Source organism: Heloderma suspectum, chromosome 11, assembly GCF_057233095.1.
Source record: "Heloderma suspectum isolate Gila_16-S chromosome 11, 16-S_ref, whole genome shotgun sequence".
Taxonomy (NCBI): Eukaryota; Metazoa; Chordata; class Lepidosauria; order Squamata; family Helodermatidae; genus Heloderma; species Heloderma suspectum.
This window is the reverse complement of record NC_139468.1, coordinates 32,394,089-32,408,493: the sequence shown is the minus strand read 5'-3', so window position 1 is coordinate 32,408,493 and position 14,405 is coordinate 32,394,089. Positions and strand designations below refer to the sequence as shown.

The 14,405-nt window shown below is 49.6% G+C and overlaps 1 protein-coding gene across 3 annotated transcripts in view; it reads left to right on the top strand.

Annotated features, from left to right (window-relative positions):
* Positions 1-7,417: 7,417 nt before the first annotated feature.
* The window catches only part of LRRK1 (leucine rich repeat kinase 1), a 134,951-nt gene continuing 127,963 nt past the window's right edge, over positions 7,418-14,405 (top strand). For 2 of the 3 annotated variants that reach the window (XM_084817358.1, XM_084817357.1), the window contains exon 1: positions 7,638-7,729. The gene's annotated coding sequence lies outside the window, so the exon portion shown is untranslated. Of the gene's footprint in view, positions 7,730-14,405 lie in introns of all 3 variants that reach the window. The other variant, XM_084817359.1, reaches the window with a different exon arrangement.

Sequence of the window (14,405 nt, the reverse complement as noted above, 5' to 3'; positions counted from 1 at the left end):
TGTCTTGAATGCCTCCAGTGTGGGAGAAAATACCTCGTGGCTGGAATCCTATGGTCTCTAGAATGCCCCCTCTCTGCCCATGGAGGAGGAGGTGGTCTCAGGCAGAGAAAGTAAGAGCCATGTAGGATAAGACCAAGGGTCCATCTCATCTAACATTCTGTTCCCACAATGGCCAACCAGATGCCTATGGGAAGCCCACAAGCAGGACATCAAGGCAGTAAACTTTGGGACTCGTGTTCTCCAGTAACTTTCAATCAAGGAAGCCTCTCTGATTCCTTGACTGAAAGTTCTAAGTAGGTATCAAACACAATGGGACAGGGCTGGCCCTACCATTAGGCACAGTGAGGCAGTTGCTTCAGGTGACAGATACTGGGAGGCAGCACCAAGGTGTTAGAGGGCGGCAAAGCAGGCCACCCAGTGCACAAGTCTCTCCTCTAAGTTAGCCTGCTGCCTTCAGCTGCTGCGGAGGACATCGTCCCATCACCAGTGTCGAAGATAGATTCATCTGCCAGTCCAGTTGGCTTTTTGTACACAGAATCAGAGAGAAGCAATCTTGTTCTTCACCTCAGGCAGCAAAATATCTTAGGCTGGCCCTGCAATGGGAGGGAAAATCAGAGGAAAAAACCTGGGGACAGAAGAAAAATACAGAAAAACACCCCTCCTCCCCACTTTCTGCCCTGCTGATATGAGCCTGGCAGGGTTCTGGATTTGGCCGAGGCTGTGCCATCAATTGACCTTTTCTCTTGAAGAATGAATCTTTCAGTTCTTTAACAGTTGTATCATTCACATGGACAGTGACAGTGAGCAGCCGTTCAGAGACACTACTCTTCAGCCAAAAAAGGCTCCCAGAGTGGCTTACAAAGATTAATAATGGGACAGTCGCTGCCCTCAGGCTTACAACCTAAAAGACACAACACAAAAGGAAATAGGATTGGGGGGGGGGGGAAGCAAAACTCAGGCACCAGTTCTTCATTTCAAAGTTCTTCTAGGTGTTCTTTCTGGCAGGGAAAGGCAAAACAAGTTCCCTGAAACTGTTCCTTCTCTGGCCAATGTATGTGGCCTGCTTGGTCTCCCCCTTGCCATGATCTTCCTGGAAAGTAGGGGGTGCAGACTCCCAGCAGCCCTTTGTTCTCTGGCTGATGGATGAGGTAGGTTAGGTTAAGGTGACCGGCTTAAATATACTCAGGAAGCTAAGAGCTCCTCGTCCACCATTCTATCCACTAGATCAGGCTTCCCCAACCTGGTGTCCTCCAGATCTGTTGGGACTACAACTCCCATAATTCCCAGCCAGCATGGCCATTGGCACCAGGTTGGGGAAGGCAGCTCTATACCATATTGGTAGTAATAGTGGCCAGTAATAGTTCTTCTATCTTGACGACAACAACAAAACCCACCCTAAATTTGCCAACAAAATTAGTTTTCTACATGTTATCACATATCCCCATTCACTTGTCAGCCATCTTGGAAATGGCAGCTACAGAATTCATGCGACAGAACAGGAATGTTTGCCAAAGTTAAATGTGCACGTACATGAGCCTGAAAAACAGACACTTCAAGATTACCTGTGCATCTTTTTAAAACAAAAAGGGGGGTGGGGTTTGTGGTAGAGCCTAGACCATGGGCTTCTCCACACGGGGCTTATATCATGTGATCAAGATTGGTTCCTTACGGAAGTTTGCAGGTCCTTTACATGACATCAATATCCAGGGCCCCTCCTGCGGTTTGTGACTTTTATCCCACCTTTGTAAAACATGGGGAAAGTCTGAGTTTTCTCTAGGAAGTGCTATGAAGTGCTTTACTTGCTGGGTGTGCTTCCATAATGGTGCTATAACAGCAGCACCATCTAGTGGCTGTAAAACATATAGAAATTGCCGAGAAATAAAAACGTCACATCAGCCTGTGTAAAGGCGTCGATCTTAATCCTGCAAAGAATCCAGAAGCAGAAGCCCTGGTAAGGATGTAGAATTTCAGCCTCGTGTGGTGAAGGCCTATAATAGCAAACTCAGATGTGAATTCTGATGAAGATGTAGACACTGAGAAACAAGAGGTCAATATTAGCACACTCAGAGGAGTACCACAGTTGGACGAACCAAATATGGGAGGGTCTGTAGCTCAGTGGTATAGCATCAGCAGTGCATGCAGACGGTCCCCGGTTCAGTCCCCAGCAGCATCTCCAGCTAGGGCTAAGAAAGACTCCTGCCTGAAACCCTGGAGAGCCACTGCTGCCAGTCAGTGTCCACAATACTGGGCTAGATGAGCCAATGGTCTGGCTCAGTAGAAAGCAGCTTCCTGTGCTTCTAAGTTCCAAAAAAATAAACAAAACAACAATCTAAAAAAAACCCCAAGGGAACAAAAACGAGCCAGCACTTTAAAAAGAATGTTATTAGCAGGGATGCTGAGGTCATCTTCCAACCCCCTGAGACTCCTCTGTTCCCTTTACAGTCCTCACAATAGTGGAGGGGGGGAATGAATTTTCTACTTCTTCCCTGTGGTCACGCGAAGCATTTTGCGGCGGCTGGGTCTTGAATGGGCAGTTAAGATCCATGCACTTTCCAAAAGACCTGCGCCTCAGGGAGATGAAGCCAGCTAGGACTGGTTTGTTGATATGGGTCAGCACAGCTGCCTGCTGTCAGCACAGCAGCGAACAGGGGGAGCAAACAGGAGTTGGCCAGGGGAGTTCGGCAGGGGAGGTCAAGGGGGAGGCCCCTAACATTTTTTTTAATTTTTTTTTAACTAACTTTTTCCCATTTATTTGTCTTGTAACACACACTTCCACACCAGTGGGACTCTGCTTTTAACCTCTACTGAGTAGAGGAGCAGGCACAGGCTAGTCTAGAACAATCACAAAGCTAGACACAAAAAGGGAAAAGAGGCAATGGAAGGACAAGACTCTCCAGTGGTGGTGACCTGCAAGGTGTGTGCAATGTTTGTTTTCTTGCCTGAGAACAACATGGCCTACACCTGCAACAAGTGCAAGTTGATCACGCTGCTGGAGGAAAAAGTAAGTGGACTGGAGCGGCGACTGTCAACCCTCCGGGGAATAAGAGAACACGAAGAGTTCTTGAACAGAATGGGGGAACTACAGCAGCAAAGGGCAGACCAGAAGCTTGAAGAGCAACAGCAAGATGAGGCAGTGGGAAATGCTGAGGTGAAGAAAAATGGAGTAGAGGATACTCCTTGGAAAACGGTGACAGTTAGGAGAAGAAGAACTAGACGCCACTCTGCACCAGTGGAAGCGGTGGAGCTGTGGAACCGATTCCAGGTACTTGCAGATGAGACTGGAGGACAGCCTGCAGAGGAAGAATCACAGGGGAACCTGCATGAGAGTGAGCAAGAGGCTAAAGGTCAGTCAAACAGAGGCGATGAAACCCAGGCCTACAAGAAGAAGAAGAGAAGAGTGGTAGTAGTGGGAGACTCCTTGCTGCGTGGGATCGAGACCCAAGTATGTCGCGAAGACCCGTGGACTCGCCAGGTATGTTGTCTCCCGGGAGGACAGATTAGAGACGTGACTGAAAGGTTGCCTGCACTCATAAAGCCCACTGACAGGTATCCCTTTCTTCTCATCCATGTGGGAACAAATGATACCGCCAAGCGGAGCTACGAAGAGATCACGTCAGACTTTGAAGCTTTGGGAAGGAAACTCAAGAACTTTGGGGCCCAGATAGTTTTCTCATCCATCCTTCCAGTAGTTAGAAGAGGGATAGAAAGGGAACGAAAAATACTCCGGGTGAATGACTGGCTACGAAGGTGGTGCCGACGAGAGAGATTTGGATTCTGGGACCACGGGCTATACTTCCTGGAAGATGGGCTGTTGGCTAGGGATGGGTTGCACCTCACAAAGGCTGGGAAGAACGTGTTTGGCCACAGCATGAAGAACTTCATCAGGAGGGCTTTAAACTGAATCCTACGGGGAAGGGAGATGTAATGTTGGGGGTAACAATGGACGTAGGCGCATGCACTGCAATGGAGAGAACAGCGCTGATAGCGCCCAATAATAGTCTTCAGACACATGTAGGAAGAAAGCCAGACTATGAAGCACATGGTCTTCGATGTCTATATACTAATGCCCAGAGTATGGGAAACAAACAGAACGAACTTGAACTCTTAATACAGGAGGGAAATTATGACTTGATAGGTATAAGTGAGACTTGGTGGGATGACTCTCATGACTGGAATACAGCAGTTGAAGGATATAACTTGTTCAAAAAGAACAGGAGGAACAGAAAGGGAGGCGGGGTTGCACTGTATGTGAAAAATACATATCTCTGCACAGAAATACAGGAGGAGGAGCTTGGTAGCCCCATCGAGAGCATCTGGGTTGAAATAAATGGAGCAAAGAATAAAAGGAACCTGGTGGTCGGAGTCTACTACCGGCCACCCAATCAAGGAGAAGCCAAGGATGAAACTTTTGAAAAGCAAATAGCCAATGTTTTAAGGAAGCATGATGTAGTAGTAATGGGGGACTTCAATTTCCCCGATATTTGTTGGGAGACAAATTCTGCAAAACATGGCCCCTCCAGGAAATTCCTGACTTGTGTGGCGGATAACTTCCTCCTACAGAAAGTAGAGGAAGGAACTAGAGGATCGGCTATCCTTGACTTGATCCTAACCAACAGAGATGACTTAGTGGATAAAGTAGCAGTTACAGGAACTCTGGGGGAAAGCGACCATGTTGTACTTGAGTTCTTGGTTCTAAGGGAAGCAAAAGCCGAGTGTACTCAAACGCGTACCCTGGATTTTAGGAAAGCTGATTTTAATAAACTCAGAACAATGATCAGTAAGGTCCCATGGCAAGCAATGCTAGCGAGAAAAGGAGTCCAAGATGGGTGGGAACTTTTAAAAAAGGAAATTCTCAAGGCACAATCACAAACAATTCCAACAAGAAGAAAAGGTGGAAGACAACAGAAGAAGCCAATGTGGCTTCACAAAAAGCTTAGGGATGACCTGAAAACAAAAAAGGACACATATAGGAAGTGGAAAGAAGGCCAAGTAACAAAGGAAGAGTACAGGCAGGTAGCACAGAATTGCAGGGATGGCGTCAGGAAGGCTAAAGCGGAGAACGAGGTGAGGTTAGCGAGGGATGCTAAAAACAACAAAAAGGCTTTCTTCAGCTATGTGCATAGTAAAAGGCAGAGGAAAGAAATGGTTGTTCAGCTATTAAATAAGGATGGCAAAATGATAACAGAGGACAAAGAAAAGGCAGAGGTGCTCAATTCCTACTTTGGCTCAGTCTTCTCCCAAAAGAGGGTCTATGACCCCCCTGGCAAAGGCGAAGTACAGGCTGAAGGGGCAGGATTGCAGCTTGAGATCGACAGGCATATGGTCAAGGAACACCTCATTACTTTGAATGAGTTCAAATCTCCAGGGCCAGATGAACTGCATCCTAGAGTCATAAAGGAACTGGCAGAAGAGCTCTCAGAACCGCTGTCTATTCTCTTTGAGAAATCATGGAGGACCGGGGAAGTGCCAGATGACTGGAGGAGGGCTAACGTTGTCCCTATCTTCAAAAAGGGTAAAAAGGAGGAACCTGGGAACTACAGACCAGTCAGTCTGACATCAATCCCTGGGAAAATTCTGGAGCAGATCATAAAGCAATCCATCTGGAAGCACCTTGACAACAATGCAGTGATTACTCGAAGCCAACATGGATTTGTCAAAAACAAGTCCTGCCAGACAAATCTGATCTCATTTTTTGATCAAGTCACCTCCCTTGTAGACCGTGGGAATGCTGTAGACATCATATACCTCGACTTCAGCAAAGCTTTCGACAAAGTGCCCCATGATATCCTGATGAGCAAACTAGCTCGAAGTGGGCTAGATGAAACAACGATCCAGTGGATCCACAGTTGGCTACAGAATCGGACTCAAAGAGTGCTTATCAATGGGACCTTCTCAAGCTGGGCAGAGGTAACGAGTGGGGTACCGCAGGGCTCAGTCCTGGGCCCAGTGCTCTTCAATATTTTTATTAATGACTTGGAGGAGGAGGTGCAGGGAATGCTGATCAAATTTGCAGATGACACAAAATTGGGAGGGATAGCTAATACTTTGGAAGACAGAAACAAAATTCAAAGTGATCTGGATAGACTGGAGTGCTGGGCAGAAAACAACAGAATGGCATTTAATAGGGACAAATGCCAAGTTCTGCACCTAGGAAAAAGAAACCAAATGCACAGTTACAAGATGGGGGATACGTGGCTCAACCACACTACGAGCGAGAAGGATCTTGGAATTGTCGTCGATCACAAGCTGAATATGAGCCAACAATGTGATGTGGCTGCAAAAAAGGCAAATGCTATTTTGGGCTGCATTCATAGAAGCATCGCTTCCAAATCCCGGGAAGTACTAGTTCCCCTCTACTCAGCACTGGTTAGGCCTCATCTGGAGTACTGTGTCCAGTTCTGGGCACCACACTTTAAGAAGGATGCAGACAAGCTGGAGAGGGTTCAAAGGAGGGCAACAAAGATGATCAGGGGACTGGAAACAAAGCCCTATGAAGAGAGACTGAAAGAACTGGGCATGTTTAGCCTTGAGAAGAGAAGACTGAGGGGAGATATGATAGCGCTCTTCAAGTACTTGAAAGGTTGTCACAGAGAAGAAGGCCAGGATCTCTTCTTGATCATCCCAGAGTGCAGGACACGGAATAATGGGCTCAAGTTACAGGAAGCCAGATTCCGACTGAACATCAGGAAAAACTTCCTGAGTGTCAGAGCAATACGGCAATGGAACCAATTACCTGGGGAGGTGGTGGGCTCTCCCACACTGGAGGCCTTCAAGACGAGGCTGGACAGCCATTTGTCAGGGATGCTCTGACTTGGATTCCTGCATTGAGCAGGGGGTTGGACTCGATGGCCTTGTAGGCCCCTTCCAACCCTACTATTCTATGATTCTATGATTTTTGGACTCTCCCTGGGGGCGTGGCCATGGGGACTGTCCTGATGAGCGCCTGCATTCCAGGCTGTATCACCACGCCACTGAAAAGGAAGGGAACGGAGTAGGGTATGAGGGGTAAGGGGCTGGCTGGCTGGCTGGCTGCTTGAACAAGCGCCCTCCTGCTGGGAGGGGTGGATACCCCTATACAGCCATTCCCAACCTGGTGCCCTCCAGATGTTTTCGACTTCAAGTCCCATCAGCCCCAGGCAGCAGTGGTCAGGAGTCCTGGGAGTTGCGGCCCAAAGCACCCGGAGGGCACGAGCTCCGGGAGGGCTGCGCTGCAACCTTCTGTTGCAGCGCCCGCCGGCGACAGCTCGTTTCGCAGCTCGCGGCTTCCTCCGCGGCGGCAACCGCGGCTGCTCCAGGTGCGGGGAGGAGCCGGCCCGGCCGCCGCTCTCGCGTCCCCCGCGCAGCCGGGCGGCCGCCTTTCGCCTCGCCTCGCCCCGCCTCGCAGGCGCCAGGCACCACCCACCCGGCCGCGTCGGTCGAGGAAGTCGCGGGGCTCTTCGCCGCCCGCCGCTGCCTTCGGTGGGACCGGGAGCAGCGGCGCCCGCAGGAGGAGGGCGCGCTGGAGCGGCGCCTTTCCGCGTCCAGGGGCGGCTCCGGCCTCGGCTCGGCCCTCCGAGCGCGCAGCCGCGCGGAGAAGCCTCTCCGCCCTGCCCGCGCGAGGGTCCCGCCCGCCGGCCCCTGCCTTCGCTCGAGCTCGCAGGGAGGGACGGGGCGGGCGGCCGCTTGGAAGCGGGCGGGGAGGTCCCGCGCGTGTCCACTCGGAGGGGAGTTCAGCGGCGCCCGCTCGCAGGTTAGTGCGCGCAGCAGGACTCCGCCGCAGCCCTCGCGTGGTCCAGGACCCTTCTGAAGTGGCTTTGTCTTTCGTGGCGCGGGGGGAGGCGGTGCTGGGATTCCCAGCCGAAGGTGGGAGGAGTTTTCGCTCTCGTCGTTCTCGCTGAAGGGCCGGGGAAGGGGGGTGGAGAAGCGGCTCCGAGGGGAGGCGAAGGCGCGGGAAGGGCGCGACGAGGGCGTGCGCCCGCGCCCGGTTCGGGAATCCTGTTCTCTCCAGCGAGAGTCACGGTTGCGTAGCTGTCCTGCATCGCGTTTTTCTAACTTAACTGTGCAGTCCTCTGCGTGTCTGCTCAGGAGTAGGCCTCTTTGAGATCAGTGGGTCTTACGCCCAGGAAAGTGTGCACAGGATTAACCCTCATTCGTTAACTTTCTTCTCCCTCCCTCCCGTCCCTGCATTCCTGTTGACTTTTCCATCCGAAGGAGCTAGTCTGAGAATACTGCAATCTTTTGGAAATTAGGGCGTGTCCTCTCCCCCGCCCCCTTGTTTTGGCTTTCCCCCCCTGGCCATCGTGTCACCATCCTGCCTTTCACAGTCCCTTGACACACGCACGAAGGAAGCAGTCAAAACTGTTCCCCGTCAATTTACCTTCCTGCCAAGAAACGTTTTGCCTGCTTAATTTGCATTTGTGCCCATCAAGCCATTGTTAAAGCAGGGGCGGGTAACTCCTCGGAATTGGGGAGGGGGCACATTGTGCTCCTCGGGCCCGCGGGGGGAGGGGAACCCTACAAAATTTGAAGTTAAGGAAAGAGGGTGGGAGGGGGACTTGCTGCTTCCCAGAATTATCTTGGGAGCTCTTAGGAAATGAGGGTTGATATTTCAGATGTTGTTGCTTGCAACCTGGGAGAGAGGCTGTGTGTGCAAGAGTTAGGATGCAATCCTATCCTTGTTTAGACAGAAAATGGCTGGGGAATGCTAGGAGTTGTAGGAGTTGTTTTTTCTACCTAAGTATGTATGGGACTGTGCCCCTAGCCATATTTAGTCCCATGGAAATCAATGGGATTTGTTAGTTGTGACTAAGAGCACAATCCTATCCCTGTTTAGACTGAAAAAAAAGGCTTACAATTCTCAGCATTCCTGTCTAAACGTGCATTCCAACCTGTTTGTGTTCAGCAGCTAAGACCTACAACTGCTTCTAAATCTCGTGTGCAAACCTCACAGCTGAAAAGCCTCCCCACACACCCCTCCCTCTGTTTTGCAGTGAAACTTGCAGTTCCAAAAACGTGTTTTGTGCTTTCAAAATCCAATCTTCAGACACTGCCGTTGACTCTCTCTATAGTAGGAAGGCTCTCTTCACCCATTTGACCAGGCTGCTTCCAGGTGGAAGGCACCATCAGTCAAAAGGCGTTGTGCAGCTGTTTAGGCCATCTCTACACCAGCCTAAAATCCTGCATTTAAAATGTGGCTTTCTGCTTCCATTTTAAATGCAGGATCACGATGACTCCCTTTTTCACGTGCTTCCTTCCCCCATAGCTGAGACTTCCATTATCTTTCATTGATCTCACTCCTCTTCTTGCTGCTTTAACTCTTTTCATGGAACTCAAGCGGAACACAACGGGGTTAAAAAACGGAACAAAGGGCATTTAGTGCAGAAGATGCCTGGGATGATCACTGCTTCATGTAAAGAGCCTGCAAACTTCCATGAAGGAGCAATCTCAATCTCAGGATAAAAGCCCGGTGTGAAGGAGCCCGTAGTCTTTCCCTCCATAACGGACTTTTTGGGATAAGAAAAAAGATGGTAGAAGTGGTGGAAAAATATGGGAGGGTTACAAATTAAAGATGATGTCATCTGGACCCCCCTGTAAAATTCTGTGAATGGGGCAGGGCAATTGTACTACGAAAGCCTGGAAGCACCCCAGAAGTAAGTACTAAGGCAAACTTCTCCAACCTGGCACCCTCCAGATATATTGGACCACAACTCCCATAATTCCCAGCCAGGATGGCCATTGTCTGGGAATTACAGGAGTTGCATTAGGTTGGAGAAGGCTGTACTAAGGGTTTTTAAAAATAAATCAAGCCTTGCCTTGTGCAGCCTGATCCACTGCACATTTACTCAAAAGTAACCCCACTGTCTCCAAGGGGGGTTAATCCCACATAAGTGTGTATTGGATCAGTGCCTTGATTGCCTGTTTTGAATACATTGAGAATTACATCTGAGCCATAAAATAAAACATGTAATGATAAGCCCGCTCAATATGGTTATGCGCTATATTGAAATAAACACAAAAAAGGAAAATTAGTGTTGCATTAAAATTCTTCTGATAAGTTATCACTTGTCCTGCGTTTCCAGAGATGCGTCCAGTGAAGATTTTCTTGCTGACTTCAGCCTGCTAAATATCACATTGCAAGCTTCTCCCTGGCAGCTCAGTCTTCCTTGTGCAGAGAACTGTGTTTTTGTTTTTGAAGAGGCGGGTTTTGTCAGACTTGTGATTCTTCCTCCCTAGACCAGTCTAAAAGTGGTATTGTCCAGGAAGTGCTATTTTTGCATGCTTGAACCCATGCTGTCTTTCTGTGGTGTATACACTTTGCTGCTGTTTCTGTTCTCTCAGCAGGCAGCCCTTACCTTCTTTCCCATATATATATATATATATATATATATATACACACACACACACACACACACACATATCAGCATATGTCTCCCTCTCCCTTCTCCGCCCTATCCCACTTCATAGTCTAGTCTAGGTCCATCCTTCTCAAATGTATCTGCTCAGGACCTCCTGAGCATTGGCCATGGAAACTCCTTTGTGTTGCAAAGTATTCTGGGACATTTGCTCAGTTTATGAGGGGCACTGGCCAGGTTTATTTGTTGGCTCTTATTGTTGTCCTATGAGTGTGCTCAGAACATACGTAGTAATCCCTTGCAGTTTTGGATTACAGGGGGATATTGAAAGTGACATGCAAACTCTCTCTGAGGGACATAAGAAAAGCCGTGCTGGATCCATCTAGTCCATCATTTCTGTTCACACAGTGACCAAGCAGCTGCCCTTGGGAAACCCACAAGTAGCACATGAAATGCTCGTGTTCTTCTCATGTTCCCCAGCAACTGTGTACTGCTTCAGTTACTGGAGGTAGAATTTAGCCTTCATCACTAGTAGTCATTGATAGCTTTCTCTTCCATGAAACTGGGATGATCTTCTTAGGAAGGAACCCTTGCTAAACTTCTAGAGAACTCCAGACTGAATTTGTTGGAGCACTGTTTGAACAACCTTTGCTGTAGGCTATAAACACCCACTTGTTGCACTTTATTACTATATGATTCCTCTTCTCATAATCTTTGTAGCTATCTTTGAACTACTTCCTCTAATAGCAAACACAAGTGTTGAGTGCTGAGAGAAATGGAGACACAAACGAGAGAGAGATCAGCCTGGTTGGGGGAATCCCAGCATCTGCAGAATTACAGCAGATCTTTAAAAGCAAAACGAAGGGGGCAACCGCCCCCCGTCCCACCAAAACAGCCCAATTAGGACCAAGCCTCCTGAGCGTTGGCCGAAAAAAAACAATGGAATGGAAGAGAGGGGGGCGTAGCTGGCTGGCAAGCACCTAGGACAGGAGCACTTCTGTTAGAAGGTGAAATTCCTTTCTGGTCTATTGACTGCAATAAAAATACTTTGGGGGTGTCTCCACAAGCGATTTACTCCGAGCTAGCTGCATGTTGAGGTCATGAGGGATAGATGATGTCGTGAGTCATGGCCATCCAGCAGCCACCTTTATCGGGGGGGAAATGGATTTCCTGAGACTGCTTAAAGTCCAATTCTTTTCCTTAACTCAGGTTCTCCACAGTATAGTTGCTGTGTGCCCCAACCCCCGCATTGACCTCGGGTATGCTAGCCCTGCCCAGGGGTGTGCCTTTCACATGACACTGGTCAAGGGGTGTTTCCTGTGTGTTTCCCATCCCTGCACAAACCAATGAGTGTCTATTCAGAAGTAACTCCCCTTGTGGTCAATGAGGCTTGCCCTCTGAATGCCCACATCAGAACTTACAGAGATCCCCCTCAACTGACATAGCACAGTTTAAAGCACATTCCCTAAATGCTCTAAAGCAGGGGTCCCCAACCCCTGGGCCGTGGACCGGGACCGGTCCGTGGCCTGTCAGCAACTGGGCTGCAGGGGTGTGCGAAACCCCCCCCCCGGGTCCGCGGGAGTCCGCGGGGGGGCGATCCGTCCCTCCCCCCCCCCGGAATTCTCACTGGCCCTGGCCGGCTCCGCTCTGCGGCAAGTCCGCAGAGCTGCTGTCCAGCTCCGGCTGCTGGTGGACTTCTGGCCGCTGGGACACAAATGGCATCCGCTGTGCGGACGCCATTTGCATCCCTGCTCTACAAGTAACAGGCTATGTAAATCTTTACGTAGTTGATTACTGAAAAGAATAGGGACACAAATGGCGTCTGCGTAGTGGACGCCATTTGCATCCCAGTGGCTGGAAGTCCACCAGCAGAAAACACACACCCCAGTCCGTGGAAAAATTGGACTGGTCCCTGGTGCCAAAAAGGTTGGGGTCCGCTGCTCTAAAGCACAATCTCGAGGCTCTGATTCTCCGTTGTTTGGTTTATTGCCTTAGGAAATCACTGTACCTTCATTATAGAGATCCGTCTGTCCGTCCCCCACTTCCAAGCACAAGCATGTGTGGCTACGTGGCAGTAACTCCCATTATACTCAATGAGGCTTGTTCCCAAAATGCGCACTCTGAGTTACTGAGATTATCAAGCCACAGGAGGAAGATTTTATCAAAGGAGAAAGCGGGGGGGGGAGCCTGAATCGGGGGAAGCCTCTCTTATTGGCTGAGCAGCCCCTGCCAGTCAGATGACGTTCACTCCAAACCCCACACCCCCACCCAGAAATATGTTCTGTAAAGTGGCTTAGAATGGTGCAAGTCATGCACCCGAGGAGCCTTGCATGAACCAAAGCCGGCTCCTTGAAAAATGCGGGTAAGCCACTCCTTCCTTCTCTTTCCATTGTCATGGATACAGGGCCTTTGACTTTGTCTTTGAACTCAGCTGCCCAGAAGTCAGTTGGTACCAAATGAGTTCTTGCAGCTATTGAAGAGACCAAGCGCTCTTCCTTCCCAGATCTTGGAAGCAACGATTCTCCTCTTACTGCAGCCTTAAAATGGATTTATTTATTCCCCCCACTCACTCCCACGCACACATAACACCTCCCCCGATAACACCTCCTCCACACATGGGGGCTGGGGGGTGCAACTATGGGAGACCGAAAGGAAAGTTGAAAATGGCTTGCCAACGGCGGCAGCCCGTGTCTACTATGGATTGCGCCATCTCTGAGTCACAAAGCCGCACCGCCGACTCCAAGCTTATAGAATCTGACTCATGCTTTATTATGTATGTAGGATAAAGAACAGGGATGGGTCTGTTACCGGTTATTCCTGTAGTTACTGTATAGTCTGGTGTGGAAAATAGCAGCTTTATCAAACTTCTGATAAACTAGTTGCTAAGACACTAACAGTGCAATCGTATTGATCGCACCCCGGCCGCTCGGAAGCCCTTGAACTCGGCGCTGATGCTGGCAGGGTGGGAGGAATGGTGGAGGCGATCTTCACCTCCCCATCTTCCAATCTCCTGTATTTTCACTAGACAGACTTTTCAACCCATTCAGCGAGGGTGCTTCGGAGGGGGAGGGAAGGAGGCTGGCGGAGGTGTGAGATAACTTGTATCCTGGCCTCCCCTGTCTCCTCCCCTCCCCGCCCACTGGAACGTCCCCTTTCTTTCCCCTCTGAAGTCGCTTTTTGGTCAGATCTCCGACTCCCCCTTCTGAGGTCTAGCTTGCCAGAGTGCTCTCTTGCCCATTTGGCAGGCAGGACAGCTGGCATTACACAGATACCTACCCCACAGGTCTCATCTCCACTGCAGTTTTCAAACAGGCGTGGAGGGAGACTCCTGCTGTTTCTTACCTAGTCTAAAACCTGTACAAAATAAGAGAAGACTTTGCTTCTCTTCTAAACTGGGCTGCTCCTGCCAGAAGATGCAGAGGAGGGGAAGCAGCGGTGACCACAAATAAGGACTGGCTAGTAAGCCAAGCCAACATTTGTAGACCTGTGTGGGTTGCCAGCTTATTTATTTATTTAAGGTATTTTTATCTCAGCCAAAAAGGCACCTGGAGCTGCCTGTGTGTGATTAGTAAACAAGACAGTCCCTGCCCACAGGCTTAAAAACACAAAAGACACGACAAACAAGGAAAAAGAGATGGGGAGGGAAGACGAAAAACTTAAGTAGCCCGTCAGCAGGGCTGATGGAAGGGCCCCGCTTGCCAACTTATCACACCCTTGTAAATGAGCCCCCCAAAGTTATCAGCCTAGCAAAAAAATGTTATTAGCTTGCTGGGGGCTGGTAGGGAAGGACAGAGGGCTGCATTTCTGTGTTGGGCATGGAGGAGGTAGCTTTCCTGCTCTAGTTGCCCGCTTAGTTTCTATGCCAGGTGCAAAGAAAGGACAGAGTGCTTCAACTCTTCTCTGCTAGCCCTCACACTCTCCTGTATGCAATTCCTGGTCACCGATGGCTACTAGGCTAGTGCTTAAATACAGGGCTGAACTGCACCCTTAGTGGCAGAAAGGTGCACGTGGATTACTGCCCATAGTGTAGCTATTAAAGACACAGGAGCCCCCACTCAATTAAAGGTGGTGTCC